The sequence below is a fragment of the Ooceraea biroi genome, chromosome 6 (assembly GCF_003672135.1).
Source record: "Ooceraea biroi isolate clonal line C1 chromosome 6, Obir_v5.4, whole genome shotgun sequence".
Classification (NCBI taxonomy): Eukaryota; Metazoa; Arthropoda; class Insecta; order Hymenoptera; family Formicidae; genus Ooceraea; species Ooceraea biroi.
In genome coordinates this window covers 15,375,586-15,402,447 of record NC_039511.1, presented here as the reverse complement: position 1 = coordinate 15,402,447, position 26,862 = coordinate 15,375,586, and the positions used below count along the sequence as shown (strand labels likewise).

The 26,862-nt window shown below is 45.7% G+C and overlaps 1 protein-coding gene and 1 long non-coding RNA gene across 11 annotated transcripts in view; one reads left to right on the top strand and one right to left on the bottom strand.

Annotated features, from left to right (window-relative positions):
- Positions 1 to 26,862, bottom strand: part of LOC105284583 (RNA-binding protein Musashi homolog Rbp6) — a 589,200-nt gene that overhangs the window by 264,789 nt on the left and 297,549 nt on the right. The gene's annotated exons all lie outside the window — the stretch shown is intronic.
- Positions 1 to 26,862, top strand: part of LOC113562177 — a 47,320-nt gene that overhangs the window by 19,300 nt on the left and 1,158 nt on the right. The window contains exon 1 of the long non-coding RNA XR_003406702.1: positions 1 to 26,862. This exon is cut by the window's left edge and continues 19,300 nt beyond it. This is a non-coding gene — a long non-coding RNA (uncharacterized LOC113562177).

Here is a 26,862-nt window from a genome sequence, read left to right as displayed (position 1 = left end):
CCAGTAACAGAAGGAAGTCCCGTGTTACATTGATACACGGTGTACATACACGTGACAAGGAGAGCGCGCCTGAAATCATTACATCTTCAAACAAGCGGGGGTGGATTGCGCCATGTGCAATTACTTCACTTGCTGGAGTACCATCCATAGGTAGAATGAAAACATACCTCAGGGAACGTAATAAAGATTCCTGCCCCGGCAATTCCTTGGATTTGAGGGCTCCTTAGCCGTGGAAACTCGGGAAATCGAGTGGTTTCAAACTTCCTTTAACTACACTTGGCTAACGTATACTAACGCGTAAGTATATAACGTCAAATATCGCGGTGTACCTTGCACACGCTGCAGTCTCCCTGCAGTATACGCCGAGTATTACCGCGGCGATACGCTATAAGAAGATACGGTTTCGTCGGACCAACCGAAAAGCCACTCACAGCCGTGGAATGTAATAATACGTACATATATACAGCGTGTTTCTGCTCCCATGGTGAGCTGCACGTCGCGCAGTATCTTGCGCGAAATAATTACGACGAAGTGCACACCGTTCCGTTACGATATCGCGCGTTACGTTGCAAGCGAGCACGGATTTATTCCGCGTGCGCGCGTGTTCATGAAAGACTCGAATCGCTCGCTAAGAGGCGATCAATGGCAAGGGGATATTTTCGATTCGCATTGCGGATTGTAACGGCGGCGGGGTACGTTTTAAATGTCTGTACGATTGATTCCGTAGATATATCCGCAATATGGTAATCCGCTTTTCGCGCGGCACATCGCGCTTTACGGTAATCTCTCCCCCTTTCCTCTCTTCATCTCTCTTCCTTCTCTCTCTCTATTGCTTCCCTCCCTCTTTGTCTCTCCTTCTCTCTCGTATTTGCTTAATGTATAAGCAATTTCCGCGTCGGAGGCGCCACAGACAGTTTCCTATAATAACCCACTTACTGCGGCCCGACGATGAACTATTGTCGCGACTCGGCCAATTCCGCCCGGAATTGCGACTACCGCACAATCACGAGACACCTCGAGGCATCTTGACCCAGAAATCGAAGCGTGCCTCTTGCGCATCACCAGGACAAACGAAACGAGCCGGAGGATGCAAACGGACCGAGGGACGCTTCGAAAATACGATAAACCACGGAGCGGTCGGGACAGTACATATCCCGCTCGGGGTAAATCACATGACGGAGATGGGAGGTATTAGGTGACGTGCCGGTGGCTAGGATTCACAATAATCCCGAATCGACGCTGAGTAATTTAGACTTCTGGTTGGAGACGGCAATGAGAGCGTGGAAAGCACAAGCGATGAACGCGAGTGTCACGCTCAGCATTTTTATCCCCTTTCTCGATTTTTCTGCAATTTAGACGAGAATTTTATATTGGGAATATCGAATCGTCTTTCAATGTCAATTTTGCAGCTGTTTGCGACCGTTTTGAGTTGATCGATTTTTTAATCGTTTCGCAGAGACAAAACATTTAGGTATGCTATGCCGGCATGCTATGGCTGGAAAAGCAGAGACTCAATTACAGATACTCCGGGTTTGAATCACGATGTCACCAGTGCAGAAACTTACAGTTTAAAAGTGTTAGATGCAGCTGAGAGGGTAGAGAGAGGGAGGAAGCCGGGGGAGCGCTCCGGGCGACGGCAGTTTCGCTATATCCTATCAAGGATCGCTTTTACGGGTCGTTGCGTTCCACAAATCGGTCGTCGGTTTTATTGGCTCCACACCCATGACGACACGTGGTCGCGTCTCGCTGCGTTTCGCCTCGCGGAAACAGCGGTTTTACGCATTTCACGGTAAAGGGATGACGGGGGCGCAGGGGTGGCTCTGGAAAAGAGACTAAAAAACAGCGGGGTTTGCGGCAAGCGTACATCCGGGGATCGCTACGAGCGTTCGTAATCAACGACGTATTAAGCTCTTTGCACGTCGAACTTCGCTGAACACCCTTCCACCCCCTCCTCTTGGATTCATAACGCAACTCATCAGGCAAATGCACGATCGATATCGCGCACTGAGCACCGGGAACTGCTACCGCCGTCTAATAACATGGCAAATATCGTATCTTACCCCGGACCTTCCTCGCTCCACCATCCCTCTTATATGTCTCTACCCTCTTCCCATCCCTCGATCCTGATCGAACAAATGCGGCTATCATATTTGTTCGGTCAATGTGACTGGCGCACCAAGCCATTCCAGGACGGACGGACGGACGACCTGTATCCTGAATCAATAATCGACATACACGTTCCACGTTTGGTCGCGATGGAGGGTATTTTAACGGCAGATTCCCCGAATCCGAAATCGATTCTCCCCTCGCCCCTCCGTTTCCAGCGGAGGTGAAAACCGACGTAAATCCAACGAATTTCAGGTTTTCCTGATCGCCCGTACGCGAGAGCAAGTCCAGTGGCGCATGAGAAGCCATAAGCACGAAATCAATTTGATGATTTCAAAGCGTTAAGTTTTATAAAAGTTTGGAATCAATGATAAGTCTTAATCATGAGCGATTAATCCGCTTACACACTGCTTGCTTACTAATTCCTGCAATTATTTGCAACTGTGGAAACGCAACGATGCGGGGGACATTTCCGGTGTTCGCAGCGTCGAAAATTAGGCCTGCGAAATGACCCCGGGCCTTTCGAACCCCCGGGGCAACCAACCTGGTTGTCGCGGTCGCGATCGGCACACCGGACACGTATGCGCGGGCAGAAACGCAATCAGCGAATTCATAAGACACTAATGCCGTGAATCGCACGTGGCGAACGATGGACGATGTGAATAGCGCTAATCGCTCGTCATAATAACACCCGTGTCACCCTGTTACTCGCGCCGGGTATTATCCGGCGATAATCAACGGCCCGTAATTGCGGGGTACTCCCATTTGCGAGGTTAATTGTTCTGCTACGATGATTATCGGCGCTGTTACTCGTGTGTTTTACACCCTTAACGATTCGCCTCCAACGCGCGCGGCTACGTCACGCGGCTGTTTTCTTACGATGCCCGGGATACATTAATTGCCATTACGAACGGCGCCATTATCGCGGCGCGCATCGCGCGAAATCCGATCGTGCCGATATCGCAGCTGATACTGTATAATAAATCCATTTGTCAAGCGTATCTCAAGCGTGATAATTAATGGCGATGTACGTGAGATGCAAACTGTAAGATACGATCGTTGATGCGATACAATCTGGGAAAGCGATGTTTTAAACAATTCCGCAAACAGGAATCTACATTTGTAATTCTTCTATCGATTCGATCTTTTAACGTCTATGTCTATTTGCCGTAAAATGTTTTGAGGTTGCATCATTTAAATAAAAAAACCATTTTAAAAAGTGCTAGACTTGTTAATAGTAGACTGTTCCTCCGTTTTTTTCCTTTTTGGAGATAGTCGGCGAGGGATTTTCAAAAGGGGAGCTTCGCGGTAGGTAAAATGACACGGGACGAACGATGTCAAATAACCGTTCCGGTAAGTGACGACACGTTTCGCGTACGCAGTTGGAGATTTTCCGGCGCGCTTGCTTCCGGGGGTTCGCGCAGTTGCAGGCCGTCGTCATCGAGCGAGCTGCGGCGGGCCCGATTTGTTATTTATCAGGAATCTTGTCGCCGAGAAGCGGCCGCAACTGTCCGGGCTTGTTCCGTTTCAGGGTTGGCGACGTCCGAGTTCATTACGGGTGGTCGGTGTAACCGCTCCGTGTATGCTCCGGCATCGCCGGGAACCGGGATCCCTAGGGGGGGCCTGCACGCCTGATGCTCGCCTCTCCATCGCCCTCCGGCCAGCCCTCGCCACCCCCGTTTTCCCCGCGTGCTATCCCGCCAACGATCGCCGCAGCCAACACATTTCCCGGTACGCGCGTTATGATATTGCTATATTATGCTAATTACGCAGTGGCCGCTCACGGTCAATGGTGCATACTAATGGCCATAGTCGCGCAACGAGGTGCCATTGCGATTGATCAAAGCTGCTCTGGTTATGCTAATTCGAGCTCAACCTGGCGAGCGCAAAGCGCGGAGAGCGACGCGAGGGATGGACGTAGGGTGGGAGGAGATGATGGAAGATGATGGAAACGCGGAAACGCGGATGATGACGAGGACAAAACGATCCCGCGATATCAAAGGGATCATTATATTATCGTTTTATTACTGCGACTCATTAATACGTGTAGTAGCTTATTAATACAAATTGAATTGAATCTACGGAACAAGAGCGGTTCCTCTGTTGTATTAATGTTAAAACCTCGCCAAGTTTAGCGTGACTCACTTCTCAGAGGGCTCGATTGCAAGCAAATAAATTGGATGTTTCATGTAATTCAAGCTTCAAGCCGTCGTTTCTTGTGTATCGCGGGCTAATGTTTAACTTCAAATAAAGAACTTAACTACGAGAAGCAAGCATTTTGGAGCAAAAGTAGAGCTTCTGAGCCGTTTGCTCAAAGTTACAAAATCTAGGCATATCTTTGTGGTTTGAAAGCTGCAAAATTGTACCTGATTTCTGGAGCATCCAACGGATCAATATAAAGAAATATAAAGAATATGCCAGGCGAGTTTTTCAATCCAGCTGTATCATGTTACGGGGAAAATATCGCGCCAACCGTAAAGTTGTAAAAGCTGCTTTAAAAGATGCGCAGGATGATAAACAATCGCCCATTTCCATCTGTCAGAAACAAAAAGAGAGACGTATACGCGTGGAAGGAAAAGTGCGAGAGGGAGGCAGAGGGCGGAAAGCAGCCTCCTGACAGCAGAAATCGGAGGAGAAGGGCGCGGAGAAATGGGGAAGCCATGTCAGGAGGAAAATCTTGGTGCTTTAGGCGGCGTTATCCGAATGTTTAATTAACACGTGAAGTAACTTAATAACTAATAAGTCGCTCGACGGAGAGACGCCGCCGTTTCCGCGCTCGTTCGACGAGCATCGTGTCGCCCGGTGATTACAGACTAATTGAAAATGATGATGACAGCGAAGGAGCAGCAGTCTACTCGAAACGACGCGAAGCTCTGCTCCTCGTGGGCGCAATGAGCGAAATCGTCAATTTAAATATGAGGGAAGAGCGCGGAAATAACGAAATGTAATCAAATCTGGGCGAGAAGTAAAGAAAAGAATTTGATCCCTTTATACTTTCTAACGAAGATGGAGTTTCTAAGGACTTATCCTTCCACTTACATATCCGTGATATATTCTTAAGCCATAATTATATATTTCGCTGTTATTCTAAAAATAACTTGAGCGAATTTCTTATTTCTCATTTTGTGTAACAGTTTCTTACATCGTATTGATCACTACACCGTAACACAGCCGAACTAACGGTTTGCCGTCTTGCGGAAATAATCGCAAATTTCTGATATGGCAGTAAAATTTTATTTTCGAGCTTTCATCCGCATGGATTAGCGATTTTGCCCGCAGTTTCGCCTCGCGTGCGCTATCGTACTTTTCACGATTTCCAACTTCCCTCTATCGCGAGGAAAAGTGAGCGTGCAAGGCGAACGAGACGGTGGATGCACATCAAATTTTATGCGAGCACATTCATATGTCCGTTATGTTAATAATTTCTATCGTTCGGATTTTTGGCGAAAGCAGCCAAATTCTAGAGAAATGTGTTTTGCAAGGTAGATAAGAGTAACAGAAACTGAAGCATAGTCTCTTTCTATTTATAAATACAAGATATTATTTCTAGCCAATCAAAGTTGTTTATAATATTTATGTAAGAACATATTATATTCGAACTTCTTCCATTGTGATTAATATTTCATATGTTATAACTCTCTCTCTCTCTCTCTTGGCGAATACGATAATTATAATTCAACAAGATTGCACACGTGAACGTGCATTGCAAAAAGATAGATAAAAAAAATAAAGGCATAAACGTTACGCGTGTCAGCGGTCAACGGTCGGGAATATATTAATTTGCTCGATTTGCGGAATCGCGAATCAATGCGAGCGAAACGAATCGAGAGTCAAGTTTAAACGGGCGCAGCTGCGCTCTGCACGGATCACAATTCCTCCACCTTTCCACCCCTTGCGACTTTCATAATGAGTCCTCAGGTCGACGCATGAATAAGGCATTAGGAATAAATTCGCCGTAAAGACTGGCGGATTATATCGCTCTGGATATTGCGTTCGAAACATCCTAGCCGATCCGCCGACCGCGTAATTCGAGCAGATTCATGAGACGAGCCTTCCTCTCGGATCGATAGGGCTCTCCCCCCCCCTCTCTCTCTCACACACATACCAAACACACTCTATCTCTTACAATTTGAAGTGGTTTCGCCCACGGAAGAAACGCGCCCGGTACACGTCGCGCGGTCTAATGTAATCGCGTTTACGACGCTACGTGTCGCGCGGATTCCGCTTGCGAAATCGAGCGGTAAATATTTGAAACGACCCGTCATTAGGCATTAGCCGAGACCCGTCGGCGAGCCACTCTTAAGCTTCCGGGCCTCGAAGAGGAAATCCCGGCCTCTCGGCTCGCAACGACCGGCGGTCGTGCATCCTGCAGGAAGCGGACACTAACGCCTGCCACGATCGTTTCAGGAGTTTGCGACGAGGACAGAGGAGTGGAGGAGTGGTCGAAGAGGGAAGTCGACGAGTTACAACGGAACTAACACGCCACCGGAATCGCCACTAAAGCCGTGGATCTCGGAACGGCATTAAGCGACCACCGTCATCGTGATCGATGTCAATGCGACGGTCCTTCGCCCAAATGCCCTCGACTAAGTCCTTTTATATGTGGGCGATATTTTGTTAACAGATTTGGGACTATGTAATTACTCGTGAGATTAAGCCAAGTCGTCCACAATATATGAATGGTCCTCAAAGCGCAAAACTACAGATTCAAAATTAACGTTACCATAAATAGCATGTATTATACAATGTAACATAAAAATTTATATATTCAATGTATTTTGTACATGCTCTATTTTGACCACTTTATAATTTCAACAAGTTCAACTTGCATTTCTTTTTTCGATTCAAGCCGCTGCTCGTAAAACTCATTTACGAACGTGTGTTAATTTAAACAAATATGCATGAATCTTTCAACTTCTTTTTCCATACATGATATTCAGACACCTTGCTAATTTCCAAAGAAATGCCGTCTTCCAAAAGATCCTTCGCAAAACACTACGTCATGGACAGTAGAGGCATTAGATCTCGTCGCGATCGAGAGTGACAATAACCAATCGCGACGCAGCAAGAAGGCAGCAGGTACCAGGGTGAGTGGTGAATCCCAGCCGGTGTTCCATGCGAGAAAAGTTTGATTCGTTTTTCCGTGCCGCGCGAAGACACCTACGTCACCGACGTATTTTACGCAAAGTTTCCCGGCAACGGCAACAACTTCTATTATCTCGAAATTCCTCGTATCGAAAGTCGAGGAGAGAAGAATGAGGATCGCGGTGCCATGGGAAAGAGGGTGAGAAAGAGAGAACGGGGAAGGGTTTCTCGGGCCCAGGATATACCGGGAAGACAGCGGCCGAGAGAGCGGCGGGGTCGAGGGTTAGACAGTTCTTGCACTGTCAATAACACTCCCCCGGGGCGTGATAGATTGGCCCACCCTCGCCATCCGGCCACCATTTATCTACTTTTTGTCCCGCACACTTTCGTCCCGTGGCCACCGTTGCCATCGGCGGTGCCGGGGGGGTGTTTACCGCCGCGGAAACTAGAGGAGAGAAAGACTACCGGCGGAACCCTTCGCGCTTCTTCCTCGGTGCTTCGTCCACGTTTCGCAAAGTCTCTCCGTTATGCGTCCGCTCAAATCGAGGGAGGATTTCAGTCGACTCGGGTCAGAAATAGATCTAATTAACGGATTCGAATTAATTAGCGCGATCGCCCCTGCTGTTTGACTTCACAAACCGCAACTGACTGTAATTACGCATTGTCACCTTAATGTTTACGACGATCTATTTTTACTCTCTCGGAACCGTTCATATCGTGAACAAGAAAGAAAGTTTTGTAACTTTGTGGTATTTTTTATACGTTTAAGCCTTTAATGTGTGTCACGAAGTCATAAGTCTAGTATTTTATTTTCTGACGCAGCTTTTATAATTAACATCATAATTATGTAATGCAAGAGAAGAGAAAGTGAGATAGGAATATATGTAATTTTAGATTTCAATAAATTTGTTGAATGTATAGTACTACATTTCACTTCTTTAACCGCGGAATTCGCTTTCCGGGACGCATAAGAAATAATATTCTTAATAAACGAATTTCTCCTCGGAATTTCTCCTACAAAAGTTTGCGAGAGAATTAAGGACTTGAGCTAAGTTGGGCGGGAAAAAGATCTAATTATCGGATTCGAATTAATTAACGCGATCTCCCTGCTGTTTCACTTGAGCCGAAGGTTGGTGATGATTGTAATTCAATAATTCGTCACCTTGATATTATAATTAAGGGTAAAGTCAATCGAGATAACTTCAACGGCGCGACAAATGCAACGCTCGATGATTATCAATGACATTTACTTCGAATCTCGCTACTCATCCTCCTTTCCTCCGTCACGAGTCGATCAAATTGCGATCAGGCGCAATGAACATACGGCAAAAACACCGTTCATTAATTCATCGAAATTAAGATTCGGTACGCTGACGGATTATCGAGATCAATTCCGCGACATACCTGCGGTGGCAATCTAATCCCATCCGCGTGAACATCGTAAGGGGATATCCGCGGGATAACTTCGCCAAGTTCGATTCTTGCCGATAAGAAAAACGGAAGAGATCTCTGAAAAGCCTGAAATTCATTGGCGAATAGTTACAGGATACCCGACATTCCCGACGTCGGCGTGGTCGAATCAGGAGAGGGACGCCGATTGAAAAAGTTTGCACCGACTCTGCCTCTTCCTCTCTTTCTCTCTCTCTTTAGCTCTCGCTCTCTGTATCTCTACCTCTCTTCCTCTATTCTTCTCTTTTTCCCCGTGCTCTCTCCCACGAGGACAGGGAATTCGCTCGCGCGGAGGGGGCAATGATAGATAGATATCTTTCGAAATATCGAAAGCCATCAAGTGAAGCATGAAGTTCCGGCAACTCGAAAGCAAGACGCTCACCTTGGAAGGAAGTAGCGAGCCACGCTCGGCCAACCTGACCCTTCTGCAATTATATCTAATTAGAGAAGACTAACGGGTCTCAGTCTCAACATCGATTTCTTCAGTCGTGCCCTCGGTCGCCGCCAAAGCCTTTGCCCCTGTCCTCTTTGCGCGCGTCATTTCGAGATCCTTACGGTATTTGAGACCCTACCCGTGATCATACTCCACATCGAATTAATAAAACCTAACGAGCCGAGCTCCGCGAAAGCATCCCGCCCAATTACGTTATTTTCCTGAAATGTGCCTTCGTCTTTTATTCCCAGCTTTCCTCCCATGCAGAGATTTCTGGATGAAAAGTTATACTTACGCTAATAGCATTATTCTTATCATCATTACTTGACAGTATCATATAGAATAATTTCACTTTTAAATTTGTTTAGAGCATCAATTCAGTTTTACAAAATTTTTTAAATTTCTAGTAACGCCTTCGCGCTATATCAAAAACAAGTTTGATATTGCGATAATTCTGATATGCGGCACTTGACGACAAACGTGCGCTCAAGCGTAGAAAAGTAACACATGTTCGAACATAATGATATATGACCAGAATGATTAGTTTCTCGAGAAAATAGTGCGGATCCAGGAGAGAAAAGACAGCAGGATTCATGGCGTAGGCGGCGGAAATGGTAGATCGTCGGTGGAACGCCAAGTTGATAATTGGAAATTCATGAAATTCTCAAAGTTGTTCTAATCTGTTTCACCCCCGCACACAACCGTCTGACCTCGCTGCGTAGCCACAAACTGTAAAAGATTAGGAAACATGCTTCCAACAACCTCCATTTCCGTACATTTACTTCGCTTTAAAAGATTTCTCGAGTAAAATGGAATTAAATGCAATCTTGATCACGTTGTATTTTTACATGTACGTGTATTCGAGAATAATAACGTCTTTATCAATTAAACATACATTTTAAATTCCAATAAAGACGTGTTACTGGTCTGAGGTACGTGATAAGATTCCGAAATATGTTTCTGGTCCTTTGAAAATGCGCGAGAACAATTGTAAAGTGGTCGATGCAGTGAATAAAGTGCCCGCATTGAACAATTCACTTTTGAGATACAAGCGAAACGACACAACTGAAAGCAGTTCAGTTCTTTCGCGAGAACCTTCGACCCCGAGTTAAGAACTCGGAGCAGCAGTCAACGGTAATCTCGGGAGGATAATAGGTGGCCCGGGAGAGTGTATTGTGCACGTCTTAGCCGATTCGCAAACGAGAACAATGGTCCGGGCGTAGGTTAATGACCAATCCCGAGAAGACGGGGCGAAATTCCGACGCTAGGTGAGAATCGGAGCCGGCAACCTCGAGGAACAACTTCCATTGGCTAACAAGAGCTCTTTTCGAAAGCACTCAAGACTTTTAAGACAAAGTTTTTATTGATGTTATGTCGCTGCAGAAATCTTCTTTGAACTGCCACGATGAGCTTTGTTATGTATCTTGAATTATACATCGTGCTTTCGCGGCGCTCGCTGTTGGTTTCAGATCCCGATTCTTGGATCAATTCGACGTCGATAGTTTCGAGGGAACTTTGCTTTCGTGGAAGTTTAATTCAACAATCGATCGTCAAGACAAATATTGTTTTAACGACTTTCTTAACTTTCATTATCGCAATTGTTATTGCACTTTCGATCTAGTGACCTTTCCAATTTGAATAAGAAATTTTCGAAACGCTGCAGCGTAGACCTACGCGGAGGAATTACTTCATTCGCGTACAGTGTGTGAAGAAAGAAACTTACGGATTAAAGTCCGCGCGGGTGGGAATATTAAAAAAGGCTGCCAACGCATTTTCATCCTATAAGCTACGTAAGAGAAACGGCCGTAATTATCAGGCAGATGTGTGCCGAAATGAACTTCCGACTTATAAAGTTAGACGATTAGACTTTCCCCGGGAGGGAGACCTCGGCAGGTCGGCCGATCCGAAGACTTAATTAAGACCTTTAAAGGACCCGGGCGGAGGACCATCTCTCTCGATCAAGCGCGGTCGAATTGCGCGCGGTAATCACGGCATCTCGAACGATGGAACAGTGCGATCGGCTCCTGCGGAGGTGGAGCGCTGGCCGAAAGAGATAGCGGCGGTGCAATTAAGCGTTTAATCTGAGAAGTTCTTGGCCAGATCGGGACCAAGAGTCCCGGGGACGCGACGTTCGGACGCAATTACAGCGAGGTTATCGTCGCGCGGAGCTTCGACAGCAAGATCCGTGAGACGGGAACTCCGGCTCCTGGAGTCCAGTCCGACCGGCGGATCTACGGGACAGGGACATTCCATTGTGCGCGGAAACTTCGGAAATGAAACTGGACACAGCGGCTGAGGCTAAGGATTTAATCGAAGTACAGCAGGACACGGGACGACCTAATTTTCTGATGGCCGCGAGATCCGTAACGCACTCAAGGAGCGGTTTAGCGTTTCATGGTGACCGCACACCACTATCTCGCGCTGATGTCGGGGCGGCGAGCGCCTGGCGAACTTTCGAAAGCACGGTTGCAATCGCCGGCTTTGAGTAAGTTGCGCTGCCGGGATGAGAGAAGCATTTTGGATTTGGCGTGAGAAGCTCGTTAAAGAGTCGCTAAGACTCGTTTAAGCTGCCCGCCAACAAACTTTTAATCTGCGGGTGTTTCAGCTATGAAGAATTCCATGAAGACTTCGTTTGCGACTTGATTACGAGATTAATCAAGATTGAATTAAAGTAACACTAGCACCGAGATTAGTCGGAGTCCTGATTACTTTATTAAAGTTGTCTTAACTACTTTGATAGCACATAAATTATCATTATGTAATCTACTACTGCTTAAAAGAGCGATATCGCGAAGGACAAGTGCGTTGATTAATTCAATCTTATCAAATCTTTCGAAATTTCTAGACTCCATTTTCCTCAATAACTCTCTAAAGAACGATCAAGTAATCACGCTTGCGGACAAATCCGCCAATTGTATCGCAGTGTGTGTTCGTTCGGAACGGCACATTCACCGATGAGTCCCACGTGTGCCACTGAGCAGTTAAGAACACAGTCAATAAGAGAGGTATTTTCCACTCTCCCACACCTCGAATGCTCATCAAGATCGAATGTGCACTATAGATGCGCCCTTAGCTTCCGATTCTCCTCTATTCCAGGGCGGCTGGCGGAGAACGAGGAAGCGAAAAGGAACGAGACGGAAACGTCACCCTCGACGACGGCCGCAATTGTCGTCTTATTGGTTCATCGGAATCACAGAGCGACCGGTCTGACCCGACCCGGCCCGGCCCGGCCCGGGATCGCGTGTTGCAACGTCGATTCCGAAGGGATGGAAGCGGGCCTCGGTGCCAGTCGGTGTTCCTGGGACGGGTTTGGGGTCCCTCCCAGGCCATTGGTTATTCATGAAGCTCCGTTCGAAATTGAGAGACACAACGAAGCTTTACCGGGGATAGTCGAGCTATCGATTGTCTGGCAGTTACTTCAACGAATACGCTCGTTTATCCGTTTTCCCCCATCTCCCGAGCTCGTGCGCGACCAAAGCGAGGATCGAGAAGCGTCACTGACGGATCGTTTATACGCTTTCCCGATGTGGAAGACGGATACGATATATCGACACGGCAGTTGAGCGCGGAAACGGAGACTGATTCCGGAATGCTGGCTCTCGACGAAAGCTGTATGTTTAAAGGCGTAACGTGGAAAGACGCGGAGATGAGAATACGAAAGAGCGGAGGATTTATTTCATTCCTGGTATCCTGGTGTCCACATGGTGGACAATTTGCAGAGCCAACGAATGTCTCATTCGCGTATCGTCATTAAAGTATTCTTGTGCGCGGCATTCTGATGCGGATGAAGTAATTTCTTGAATAATGCGGCTATTTCGTGAAACATACTTTTAGGTATGCTTAGTTCCAGGTACGCGGACGATAAAATGTCCGCGGATCGCGTGGTCGTTGCGATGAAATCAGGTGGACGACGCAAGAAAGCGAATTTCATAATTCGATAAAAATGCTGTATCGTTTCTGAATGGAGACATTTGATGCTTCCACGAGATTTCAAATTCGAATCATCTGATATCTGTCGCAATAAGAATAACCGAACGGCGCGAATAGCCGTGCCATTAGAAGAGCGATATCGCGGAGCTCATTGCCATCTGAACTTTGCTCTACATTAGCGATTTATAAATAAGTTAACCGATTTTGCCGTGAGAACATTTGCGTCAGGCAAACGCTAAAGGTCAAAAGTATTGGCGCACACGGTTCGATACCGATCAAAATTTTAATACTTATATAGTGTCAATAAATCTCGGCAGATGATGAAATATCTGTTGCATCGGGCAACAGAAGTTTAAAATTAGTTCCGCACCGATAAACCTATTTGATCGAATCATCCATCTTATTGATTAGCTGACAAAAGTACGCGATCGTATCGTACTTGCACTTCAACGTCTCTCTCTTATTTTTACGTCGCGATGTCATTTATTGCTTCGATTATAATCTGAGTACGAACGCAATTTGCGAGTACATCGAACGGATAAATGGGTTCGCTTGATGCTACGGTGAATTATGTGGGAAATTCATGAAATCGAATTTTTGATATGAGTAACTCCTCCGTACGAGTAAGTCGGTCTCTTTTTCACACCACGAAATCGATCATAAGCGACTCATCGTAAAAGCATACGAATAACATCGCGTTTTCCTTTCTCTACTTCGCATTATTAAAATCAATGTTTAATCTTAATAACATCTCGAGGTTCAGACCAAAATTCATGTTTTGGCTTTCGGTTAGACATGCAGAAGCACGATAAGACGCGATTAATTTAAATGACGATAAATCATGTCATTTGATTCGCCATATCGCAGCGGTAATAATAAATAATAGCGCGGCACAGCCCCGGATTCGAAATGGCTCTCGCGACGCCCCGTCAAATACGGTGAAATGCACTTTGAGACGTGTCGTGCCGGCGAATTATTTTCCGGTGGGTACTGGCTTCCGTAGGAATATCAATGTCACGGAATTACGACCGTCAGCGAGACCAATGTGAGGCGCATTCGTGTCTCGCGAAGTGAGCGGCTAAGTGATTGCCGCCAGCGGGGGCTTTCCCACAGGAGCGCGTTCTTATTCTGCAATCCGGATGTGACATTTACTATCAATTTACGACGTCGCGGGCTGTTAAGCACGACCCGCGACATATACACGTATACACGTGCACGCGTATAACAAACACGTGTATAACGCCACGTAAAGGTTACACCGGCAACTCACCTTTTCAAGAAGCGCCGTCCGCTTTAATTTCTTTTTAAAATTCAATCTCTCGCTTTAATCGTTTCTCTAATAAAAGTGCCGTGATAAAATGAGCGATGTGTATCCAAGCAACATCGCTTTCATGTATGGGACTGAATCGCTTCAATCGCTCAATGATTTTTTTTATTACTCGGATGCTTTGATGTATGGGACTGAAGTGATGCTTAGATTGACGCGACTCTTTTCTCGTAATACGAAAAAGATATTTTTCGAATATTTAATTAGATGTTTAAACGTATAAATATTTGCTTTAATGATCAGTGTAACAGACAATATACGCTTAGCGAGTAACATATAGATAAATTTTATTAATATTAGATAAGTATTATATGTATACGTACAATATTATACATATATGTATATGGATATTCTACACATTTGAAAAATTCTATATATTTTTAAAAATTAAATTAAATTTAAAAAATTCTACCAATATTAGAAGTCGTCTGTCTCATTATAATACCATGCAGTTTAACTAATGAAAGAGATAATATAATGTGATATTAGAAATTGAAGTATGTCTGATCAAATACGAACTATAACTACTTAATATCATACTATAATGAAGATTTTCTTTCGTTATAAGTGTTACATTTTCTTTTAATATATCTTTTTCTTTTCACTCTTTTTTTCTTTTCGAAACATAAGAGTATATCTCTATTTTCGATACAAGTTAAAAAAGTGACTAAAAATAATATAGATTTAATCGACTTTCTATTAATTCAGCTAAATTAGCTCCCAGTAGATTTTATCGGCTTTGAATAATTCACCAAACGTCTCAAAAAATGTATGAAAGATTTAAAAAGGAAATACGTATTTTATTTGATAGTATTAATGAATTAATGATAGTATTAATGAAAGTATCAGAATTACTTTGTATTAATAAAATTGTCTCAATATCTTGAAATAATACTGACATCGGAAATTAATCTGAAAAATATACATAAAATATTCACACATATTATTTCTGTAATAACGTTACATTTATAATTTATCAATAATTCATATCATTAATTGCAAATTAATTTTAATATGATAATCTAATAACGCACTGCATATATTTTCGTAAATACGAGACTGCGAATTCCTTCCACTCAAAAAATTCACATAAATTTAGTATCGTCAAATAATCCAATACGATCACGTAACGAGATATAACACCGCTATCCGATAGATTACAAAATCACGATGACAATGCATCTCAGTATTCGCGAATCTGCCGGGATAATTCCAATTATATTTCTCGTCGGATAAAACACCCGTGCGCGATAAAATGATACTCAGCCGAAACGTGTAACGCTGATTGCACATCCCGTAACACGATTACGGATCCTCGATTAGGCAAATCGCAGATAATTAAGTACACGGCGGGCGCGAATCGCATCGGCGAGCGTCGCGCGCGCCCTTGCAGCAGTCGCCTCTGTAAATGAGGACATTATTGCGATTAATAATTTTTCGGAATTAATTATCGCGCCGGAGTTCGGGCGGCGCGCGCGTAACCGGCAGCAATGATTGATGGAGGCTCCATTATGAATCGCGCTGTGAAATTAATCGCTTCCTCCGCCCCGCTGCCGCCCGCCGTCCCCACGTACACACGCCACCCCGACTCACTGCCTCCCTTGACCGCGCGCGACGGATTACGAATGGACCGATGATGAATACGCGATTTCCAGGTTCGCCTACCCATGGGGCCTACCCATATCGTCGGCACGCACCTGCCTTCCGGTGCAGACGCGGCTTTTTCTCCGCACATTAAATATTCATTATACCCGCGGCGCGTTTCGCCGTCGTGCTTTTTACCCGGACGACCTAATTCGCGAGATATTATTTTCGGATTTCAGCACGCGCGCGTCTCGATTCTTGCCGTTTCTGCCGTAATTTGGGCCTCGAAATTTTCACTGGAGAACCACATGGAACGGCATAGAACGCGGTTACGTTATATATATACGTCTTACATATGTATGTATTTTGAGGTTCATATGTGCTATATGCATCTTTATTAGTCTTTTATTTGCTGATATATTATATCTCGCTTTAGAGAAGGAGGAAAAGCTCAATAAACATTTTCAAACGATAATTTCTTTCTGGAACTTTGTTTATGACAGTTTCAACTGACTTGACTAATTATGACTGACACAAGATATTATATGCAATCCTGTTAGCCTAGCAGAAACTAGCCACAATAATTCAGCGGAAATCCACGGTAAGAGCACAGGCACTGACAGTATTATTTGACAGGAACTTATTTTTAGATTTGCCTGATAACATAAATCAAAGGCTGCGAAGTTGCGATAAACAATAGCTACCAGTCAGAGATTTTATCAAGAGATAAATAATCGCGTATCTGTACAGTCCAAGGATTACGTGCCCAAGCTATGAGGCAGCCTGTATAGGTGAAACGGAAGGGGTGGCATTGCAGCGCGAGGGGTTTGGCCGGGCTCGTCCAAAAGCGCCAGGAGATGCACGGGGCGGTTAGGCAATTTTACGCTCTCCCAGTTACAAAAACCATTTACGCTTAAATGCCCTCGCGTCCCCCAAAGTCCCACAAACACTCCCTCGTCAACCGCCGCCTCCCTCGGTCCCCTCGCCGAAAATTCCGCCTCGCCCGGCTAGACGTGACACGACGGACACCCCCGGGGGGTTTCGGTGTCCTGCAAACGTCCAGCCGGAAGGGGACAAAATCGGTTGTGCAGTTCGCGAGTGTACACCGCGATCGGGAACCATCGATAGCGAAACGAGATGTCGGTAATCCGTCGCGCGTTCTTTGCGCGCGCTCGCAAAATTGGAAATGTCCACCGCACGATTTACAATCCGCCACGTGTCGCAGCGATTAACCCCTTCCCCTCCCCGACAGACTGGTAATTTTTGCTCGCGTGCCGAATGATGGAACGAACCGAGTGACACATATGTGTCCTCCGCGTCAGCTGGAAGGGTTAATCAGGTGTCACGCGATGTGGAATCGAGCGAGTGCAGCGGCGGGATTCAACGACCCGAACGAGACGATCGCGCGAACTCGCAATTTATTTATTCATTTATTTTTATTAATTTTTATTTATTATTAATTTTTATTTATTTTATTTTAAAAAATGCACAAATGGAATAATACGTGCAGAGAGATTTGTAGATTGCAACGTTGTGTCAAGAAGAATCTACGGCTGAAAAATATTCTACTTTTAAATTTCTTCCTTGACAAATCTCCGACAGACGGAGCCGATGCTCGTCGACGTTAGTCGAGTGCACCGGCAAAATTTTGACAACGAGAAGAAATCCTCTTGGCAAGCGGAGACAAATTCAGAGAAACTCTTTTCCAGTGCAATCGTCGTTCTCGGAGCACGCGTGTGTTCGGATCGAGATGAGGAACGATAGTCCGTTTCAATATGCATCGCGCAATTTCGGCGGCCGTAAAGTTTCCATCGTGATCTTTCAAGTTTCCGCGCACGAGTCTCCATCGCACTGGCTGTCCTTCGCTGAATGGAAAACGCACCGGCGGACAAATTTCGATGCCGATCGTCGTGCATGGCGTATGTGTGTACGAGATTGCGAAAGACGCCATTTCACGAGACAACTGCTGCACGTTTGAGCGCATTACGGATTGCGTCCTGGTTCTCTCCATCCCTCTTCCTTCTTTTCTCTTTCACCCTCTCTCTATCTTATCCTCGCGCGCCGGGGTTTCCGCCGTATCTCCGTCTCGCTTGCTTGGGATAATCCGACCGATTACGTTATGTTTAAATATTTATCGGGCTGCATTAGGGAAACATGAGCCCTCTCTATGCATGGGAGCGCAGCACGTGGGATAGCCATCCCTTTCGCGCCCTCCGCCGCGCCTCTCGCGTCCGCCACCCCGTACTCGCCAGCTCCGCTGCCTACCTCTCCGCACTTCCTGCCGCCTCTTTTAACCCTTTTGCCTTGCCGGTCCCCTCGGTCATCCCCGTCGACGGGTGGTGCAGGTATCCGTCCGCTCTACCTCCCCGAACCAACCCCGGTTCGCATCGCGACCATGCCGTGCGACACGCGTACACACGCACACAAACCGGGCATACCGCGAACCGGAAACTAAATTCTCGGCAACGAGCCCGCCGAGCATGCTCCCAATTACGCGGTGCTCGCGGGACGAAATTGAACGACCGCGGCGTTTTTCGGCTCCTGCGGCGACGGTCCTACAGTGAATATGGAGGGACAAAATGGGACAGACAAGCGGAAGAGAGAGAAAGAGAGAGGTGCATCTGTTTATATCGCAGCGCGACTCCTCCGAGGATAAGCATGATAAAGTTCAAGCAATGAATAGGTAACGTTATTACCGGAACGTGCATGGGAACAAAGGAGACTTCTGAAAGTTCACGCGTGATGAGTAGGCCAATTTTGGTGCCGTGACAATTAAATGCGCTGCCGTGACGACAGCCCAACGTTCCACCGAAATTTCGCGTTTGCAAGTGAATAACTTATTTTCAAGGGAGAAACTTCACAGTTCGCTCTTTCGGTTTAACGCAATAACTCGACATAGAATACACATGAGACCTTTTCTGTTAACCTCGATTATATAATTACCTCAAATTTTCATTAAAACGCGATTAGCATGACCCATAAAGAAAATGCAGCTGGAGAATGAAGAATCTATTAGCATCCAAATTTATTACCATTCTTTCCAGTTTCACAAATTCTTAATCATGTCAAATCTCTTATTTCCGTTTACATAGAAAATTGTTGCATTCTTTCGTCGAAAATCAAATCGCACTGCCAACTCTTAACTCACTGTGGTAGAGAACAAGAATCGCGCGAGTTTCCGAAACTCGCGACGCGTACACACAGTTCGCTGTGTCAATTCCGCTCTTATGCTAACTTTAAGTAGACCAGAATCACGTTTGCGCGTTGCGAACGTGCATGCAATCATCAGATACCGCCGTAAACATCTTCACTATAGCGCGAGGGTTGCTTCGTGCGCCTGAAGCGCTTTAGGGACGGGTAATATTTAACGGGTACGCTAAAGTCGAACCGGACGCAGATACGATCGCGTTATTCTAAGTGCGGTCGCGATAATTTTGCGTGCAGGCGAGAACGGAAGCGGTGGCTCGCTAGGGAAAGGGTCGTAGAGCGGACAAGAGAGGGTGTAGAGGGTGGTGGGCCACTCCTGACTTATCGTTCCTCGTAAAGGAGCACGGAGAACGGCTCGGCACAAATTCGGGACACAAAGCGCCGCCATTTCTCGCGCGGCCTTTCTTGCTGCGTTCTCCATCTCGCAGCAAAAGAGGAGAGAGGGAAGAAACGCGAGAGGGGAGCTCTCTTGTAGGGGCGAAAGTGCGGTGGTTGCGCAAGGGTTGCTTGACACAACATAAATAACATGAATGTGGGAGACAATAACAAATATTTTTAAGGCAAATATTTTTAACGCAAGCTCGCTTGAAATTAAACGAAGGATATATTTTCAGTTAATTTTTCATGGCCCTCTCCCTTTTGACATTCCTGCTACCTAACTACATTTACAAAACCGCCTACGTTTCACCGCTTACAATTCGACGAGAGCCATCGATGTCTCGACACCGAAACAACCACGAGTCCGCCCAATTTCCCTCCTACCATCTGCGGTTGAGAGGAAGTGCGAAAGTTTTGAGACAACGTGTATACAACGAGAGCGAGAGAGCGGGCAAAAATAGCGGCGGAGACCGAACGAGGAGGAGAAGGAGGGGGAGACAGAAAGGCGCGCTTTGACCATAGGTATTCATGAGCGCAGCCTGCCTGGTGGATTAGCATGTGAAAGAACGCTTTGCCCGTCGCTTTCCACCCCGTGTGTTCCCTCTCTGCAGTCTTCTCTTCCTCTCTTTGCCCGGGCACAGTCCTGCCATCTCATATTTTTCGAGGGGGACCGCACCGTGACCGGGGCCCCGTATATTCAACCGTCGAGAAATGCTCGAGCCGGCACGTTAATCGAATACCCTGCGAATCAACCTAAAGGGAAAATGCGGCGCGGAAGAAAAAGCTCGCGCAGCTTTTGAAGCCCTCGAAGTTCTCGGTTATCCATCATCAAGCACAACGTCGCGAGACCTTTTTGATATCAGTCCGCTTATCTCGAAGACGAGCTACGAAAATTCGTAACAAGTACGTTTGTGTTTATCTTTCGATATTCTCAAAAAGAAATTGAAAGTTAGATGATTGAAAGTGCGAACGACACTGATTTTATCAATTTAAAATTTGTTAATCTCTTTTGTTAAATAAGTTGTTAAATTCTTTGCGATTCCTGCACTTTCTATCGCTTTCATCTGCTACGCATCGTTCCTGCGGAATGTCTCACGCGGCTACCGATTCATCGCACTACTCTGGCGTATTCTTTAATTTGTGAAAATATCACTTGGAAATAGAGACCTCCGTCCACGTCATCTTTACAGCCGGAAACGCGCGGCGAAGAAATCGCGGAGTTAGGTCGACGCGATCGTGTCTCCTCGGTTCTCGCGGAAATATGAGTTCGCTCGTGGAAAGGCACTCGACGTTGACGGGCTACGAGCTCCATCGGAGTTTTAATCACATTACTCGGCTACGACGGGCGAGCGTGTCACCAAGCTTTTGCTTCGACCTAATCGAATGAGAGAGGTCTTACGCCGCCACCAACCCCGTACTCGCGCCCCTTTCTCTCCCTCCCTCCCGTTCTCCACCGTCGCGCTCCCATTACCGGCCGGATGTATAAATGCGAGCAGTGATACGTCTACGTCTTCCGCCTTACAGACCTCCTCGAGGAGCGGTGCGCGAACGCGTGCGTGCGCGTGTGTGTGTAGGAGGGTGGAAGGGTGAGAGGGAGAGGAGGTAGTTCTTTGAGGATATTCATGAGGAGATTACCATGTGAAACGCCTAGCCTTCTCTTTTCGTCGCCTCGCGCGTTCCCTCCCCTCGTTCGCCTGATCCTTCTCTTGCACCATCGCCTTTTCTCCCGATTCTTCCTGGTCCTGAGCGACCTCGAAGAGAGTAACTCGTTCAGTTACCTGAATAACTCACGGCTCCTGGAGTCGCGGAGCCGAGTCTCGCTCGAACGAACGAAAATGGCTGACTTTTAGTGCAACGGGGAATATGTCCATTCCGCGTTTTTCAGGAGAGATATGAAACGGGGTCTTTTTATTACGTTTACGTCACAGGAAGGCAATTTAAATTGCTTATATAATCCACATTTTTCAGAATTCAGGGGAAAATTACAAATGCGTAAAAAGATCGAGTTTATAGGGAGAAGTTGGGAATTTCCCTTGGGCGGAAATGGCGACGGCATGCTAATAAAGACGAAAAAAAAAATACATGATGAAATAAGAAAGGAACAGAAAACACGAAGGTGAATGGTGAGAATCTTTCGGGAATTTGAGACGGATTTCCGAAGAGGGGCGCGGGTGATGGAGTAGTCCGGGTTAAAATGAATAACATTGGAGATTGACAGCGAATGAATTCAGATGTAGCGTGGAGATTTAATTCATGATGGATTTGCCAGTTGGGAATAAACAACGACGCATTTGATATCGTGAAAATAAATTTGCTTTGAAAAATTCGCGATTCGTAAATGCGTGGCACGTCAGCTTCACACTAGAATAACATGTATAAATCTTAATAAGAGACAATCGTGACGGCCTTGTATTTTTTGGCATCATAATATTTTATCACGATAAAATTAATGGCTATTATGTAACCGATCATGTAAAAATAGAATTAATTTGATCGTTAGACAAGTTCTTTGCGATATTGTATTATTGCAATTACAGTTTCTCGCGATGGGCGTTAATTTAATCGCCTGCGTAGTGCACAATTAATTCATTAACTATATGTATCTCTAATAAGCAAATTTGTACAGTTTCATAAATCCGTTTAAAAATGGGTCACCAGATTATGCGATCGATAATTTACGCATGGAAAGACATTATGTAAAAGTGTAGATTACGTGAGAGAGAAGGAAGACGAAATGAGGGGGTAGGAGGATTTAAAGGTGTATAAACCATATTTATGAAGGATTTATGCAGGATTATAGACAATGGCAGAGAGGGGAGGCTGAGAACGAGAGACGTGATATTCTCCGTTAAGACACGCTTTTAAAGGAACACCTACGGAACTTGACTGGAAAATGAAGGGTCGTCAGAAGAGAAGCCGTAGATCCGCAGGAAGGGGCGATCAACGAGAAAATAAAAACGTATGAGGCGGTCGAGGGAGAAAGAAGATCAGTGTTGTAGCGCGAGCAATAATCCGAAGAAGGAACATCCGCCGGGAACGAATGTAATTTCCGAATAAGCCGCGCGCTGCCGCTCGGCATTGGAATAAAATCAAAGAAGTATATCCAATATCCATTCGAGGAATGGATACGATCGCGGCCGATTGTGAGGATCGAGTGCATCGTCTCGAAAATCATTCTTCCGCGTCGTTCGGTTATCTATAAAGTAGGACACTTTAGTGGGACGCGTGATCACATTTCGCATATCTAAATCTCATTCTCTGCCGCGTTCTTACGAAATTGTACAGAAAATTGTAGCGTGCGAGAGTTTATACCTTGTAATTGAGTAAAGTGGTCAAATGGATTATATATAAAAACATATTAGAAACTTTCGTAAAAGAATTTTCTAGAAACTTCATTAGGCGGACAACAGGAAGCTTAGAGCAACTTGCGGACCTCCAGCAAGTGTCGGATTCCGTTCTCCGTCGAGATAAAAAAATGTTTTAAACATTATACTCCTTCATATCTTTATACAATCGCTGACAAAGAAGACTGAAGGGCTATTTTCTCTCCTTCCAGCGATTCGGTCGATTCGACTGCCGAGTGTGACGAACGAGAGCCACGCTCCGCCTTATCAGCATGCATTAGGCAGTTCTAGTCGACTTACCCGACTTACTCGCTACTCGTCGGCTCCTTCCGCAGGCACCCTCGAATCACGCCTCACCCTGGCTCGTACGAAATGTCATGGCACGACGTCCTTACGGCGCTCTCACCCTCGAGAAGCACGACAGATTCTTAAACGCGTCCCAATTTGTCGGCAACGAGATTCGCTCACTAACGCTGCGAGAGCCACGCCGACACTTTGCATGTTTAATACAGGATAACACAAGACGCTCGGTGACTTTATGTCACGGCTGCGAGATTCTAAAGCAATTTGAACATGGAAATGTCATAGGGAAACAACATTGTTAAATGTCGCGTGTAGACCAGCAGTATTGCGTTTCTGAGTGAAAGAAGCAACGTCGGAAACGATGCATATTTACTGTGGATTCCTCTCGGCGAGACTTTCAACGACGATTCATTTTCAAAGACGCGCGGTTATCCTTTACAAATTACTGATTCCTTGACGGTCTTCAAGATCGAAACTCTACTGATTAAATCAGCACATCTGACCGCTCCAGGCAAAACACTCGCGCGCGGAATCACCGACGTCGAAATGGAAGCCGAGTTTTGCGGACACTCTAGCGCTCATTAATATGTATTAGACGACTCGGGCGGACTTACTCTTTCATTGTCCGCACGCTTTGCCGACCGATCGGCCGCCTCTCGGGGTTCGATTTGCCCCTTATCACTCGAGCACTCCATATTCCTCTTCCGCCACATTTTCGTCTTCGCTCTTTCTTTCTCTATCCCTCCCCCGTCATCCTTCCCGCCGTCGTCACCCCTGCACGAGGCAGTCGGCTACTTCGAGCAATTTGCGTGGTGAAAAAGTTTGATTACTTTTCTAAGCGCGTACGAAGAAAGTGGGCTAGTGTTACGAGGGGGAGAAGTCGATAAAAGAGGAAAAAGGGAGGGGAAAAAAGGTGCAAATTTTTGCCCGCTCGGATCGAGAACAAGGCATTCTATTTTTGTCTAGCAGCGTTAATAAATCGTACGGAAAAAAATGAGAACGAGAAATCTCTTATCTTTCAGAGAGTAAACTCTTCCTCACGATAAGACTACGCCATTCTCATGTTGCACTTTGTACAATCGCTCGTGCCAACTTTGTAAAAATAAATTCGCAAGTGCTGGCAGATAAAGGAGTTATAATCTACTTTCAATCTGCTTAAATCTATTTGTTATTTAACAGTCGCTGCACAAGATATCTTTACGTGGTGAACATCGTGTTGGACATTCTGTGCAGAGAGATCTGCGGTGTAATTGCGTTTCGTCGCCTTATCCCAACGACGTTTGAAGTAAAACGACCCCGCTCTCCTCTCCGCAGCCTTACCCTTTAACGAATTCTTCTCCCGATCGCTTTCCCGTCCTCGGCTGTTCGTCGTCATTGTCGCAGCGCGTTTTGCGAGAGCCGTGCTCGATCGCAGCCTCTCCGTCTTCCTCCAACTTTATCCCGCTCGTTCCTCCTCGCTAATCCCGCGCGTTTATCTGGCACTCCGGAAAAACCGGACGGATTAAACTATCGAAGATTCTCCCCGCAACTACTTCGCCTTCTCTCTCGGCGTATCAAATCTCTCCTCGAGGTCTCTCCATCTCTTCCCACAAGCTCCAACTTGAAATTTACCCCCGCGTTACTTAAATTATATATCGCAGTTACTACTCGTTACTTAAAACTCGATTCATTTGCGTTACTTTAATCTTTATTTTCCCTTTTGTCAGATTAGGTTTCATCTGTTGCCTTGCGTTCTCGTTTTCATGTTACAAATATGATGCCAGCGTACCTATTCCAAGTTTCGTCGAAGGTATCATCAAAAATAAGAAGAGAGCAACGCTTGAAAAGAAATCCTTGAAGAAGAAACGCGCGTCGCGGAAAAACGCGGACGCACGCGCGTATAGGGATACATGTGTCTTCAGTAAATGGACGATATATAGGTAGGACATAAGGTCGCACGCGCAAGGTCAATCCTGGCGAATGGCTCGAGCAATTTTCACTTCGCTCGGGTTATGCTCACGCGACTCCACCTCTGGCGGCTCCTTCTCTCTTGTTTGCTACGTAGACAGCAAGCGTGGACAGAGAGTGCAGAGGACAGTACGGGAGGAAAGCAGTATGGGACGTGCAGAGGAAGAAGAACGTGTGTGTGAAAGAAAGGAGAGAGACACCGCGAGCAGGACGAAGAGCGAGCGAATTTACTGACTCGAGGAGTCGTCCTGATTTTCCTCCCCTGCGAGATTGCCTCGGCTGCACACCTTCTCAACGATTGACAAGACCACTTCCTTCCCTTGCCCCCGTTCTGCTCGGTTTCTACCTCTTTTCTACCCCTTCGTGTTCGCGCGTTTGTAGCCGTCCTCTCCTGCTCAGACGCTCTCGATGCGCTCGTCCCTTCCTCGTTGCTACAAAATTGGACGACGCGAGAAAATTTGCCATCTCCACGCGCGCGTTCCCATTCACCCTCACGGTCACCTCGTTTGCCTCCTCCATCCCCCGGCTTCGTCCTCGTGGAAGCGAAGTCCACGGACCAAGGAGAAGGCTCGCCGTCCGAAATTTGGGACGCGCGCACAGCCGGGCGATATTGTTTCACATTGTGCGAGTTTCGCGCTCCTCCTTCCCAGGGTGTAACTTATGAAAAGCGTCGCAATCCACCCCGGGCGCGTAAAACGTTTATTAAGTCTCTGCGAAATGAACTCGAGAGGCGCTTACGGGATCTTACGACGTACGTGCGTGTATACGAGGTGCTCCGAAAGAATACCGACGCCAAAGACCGGCAACGTGTTCCGCTAAGAGCGAGGATGAAAACGTGTCGTCACGTGGCACGGTAACACCGCGACGTTATAGCAACTAATTTAATTCTGCAGCTTGAAAGGCGAAACTGGCCAAACCGATTTAGAATCGGGCGAACAAGTTTAGAATATATTTCAAAAAACGTTGCAGATCGAACAGCAACATTAATTAATTTAGTTTTGTTTGAGATCAATGTTAATATTGATATTAATATGTATAATAAAACTTTCAGTCAGAGTCAGCGTAAGATTCGCCGAATACAAGACGACTAATAAGATAATAATATACATATAGTGTCGAGCGTAGAACCATTATTTCCTTATGTGTCATTCCTAAACCACATTTAGCGGATGTTGAAAATCTTGCCATAGATTTCATATTCCTAACAGGAAATGTAATTTCCTGTATCACAATTATAAACTGGTAGCACTGCAGTACGCGAACAGTACAAGACGTAAATGCAGCACAAACGGCTCTTCTTCTAAAAACAATTTATTTTTATTTTTATCTCATTCCAATCATAGTATTGTGATTAAAGAGCAAATTGCATCGTTTAAATAAAAGATTGTGATTTATTAACAAGTGGTTCAATTAATTTAAAATTGATACACATATATGTAAAACTAGGTTTACGTAATCGTTACCTAAAATAATACATGCTAGAATGTATAACGTGACAATCGCGTTTTGCTTACTGCATTTCGGATGAATGGTAGATTTATCAAAAAGATATATACGTTTAATTATGATGAAAAATACAATAACGGGCGTGTTAATCTCCTTTCTCTTCGTAAGTGAGGTACGTCATGTTTTTGGAACAGTAACTGTAATACGCGAAATAACTTACGCAAACGAAAGAAAACTGACATGCCTCTCAGAAGACGATGGCAGTGCACTTGTTTGGAACGATGTAATCTCGGAAGAATCATTGAAAAGATCCAATAAAATGC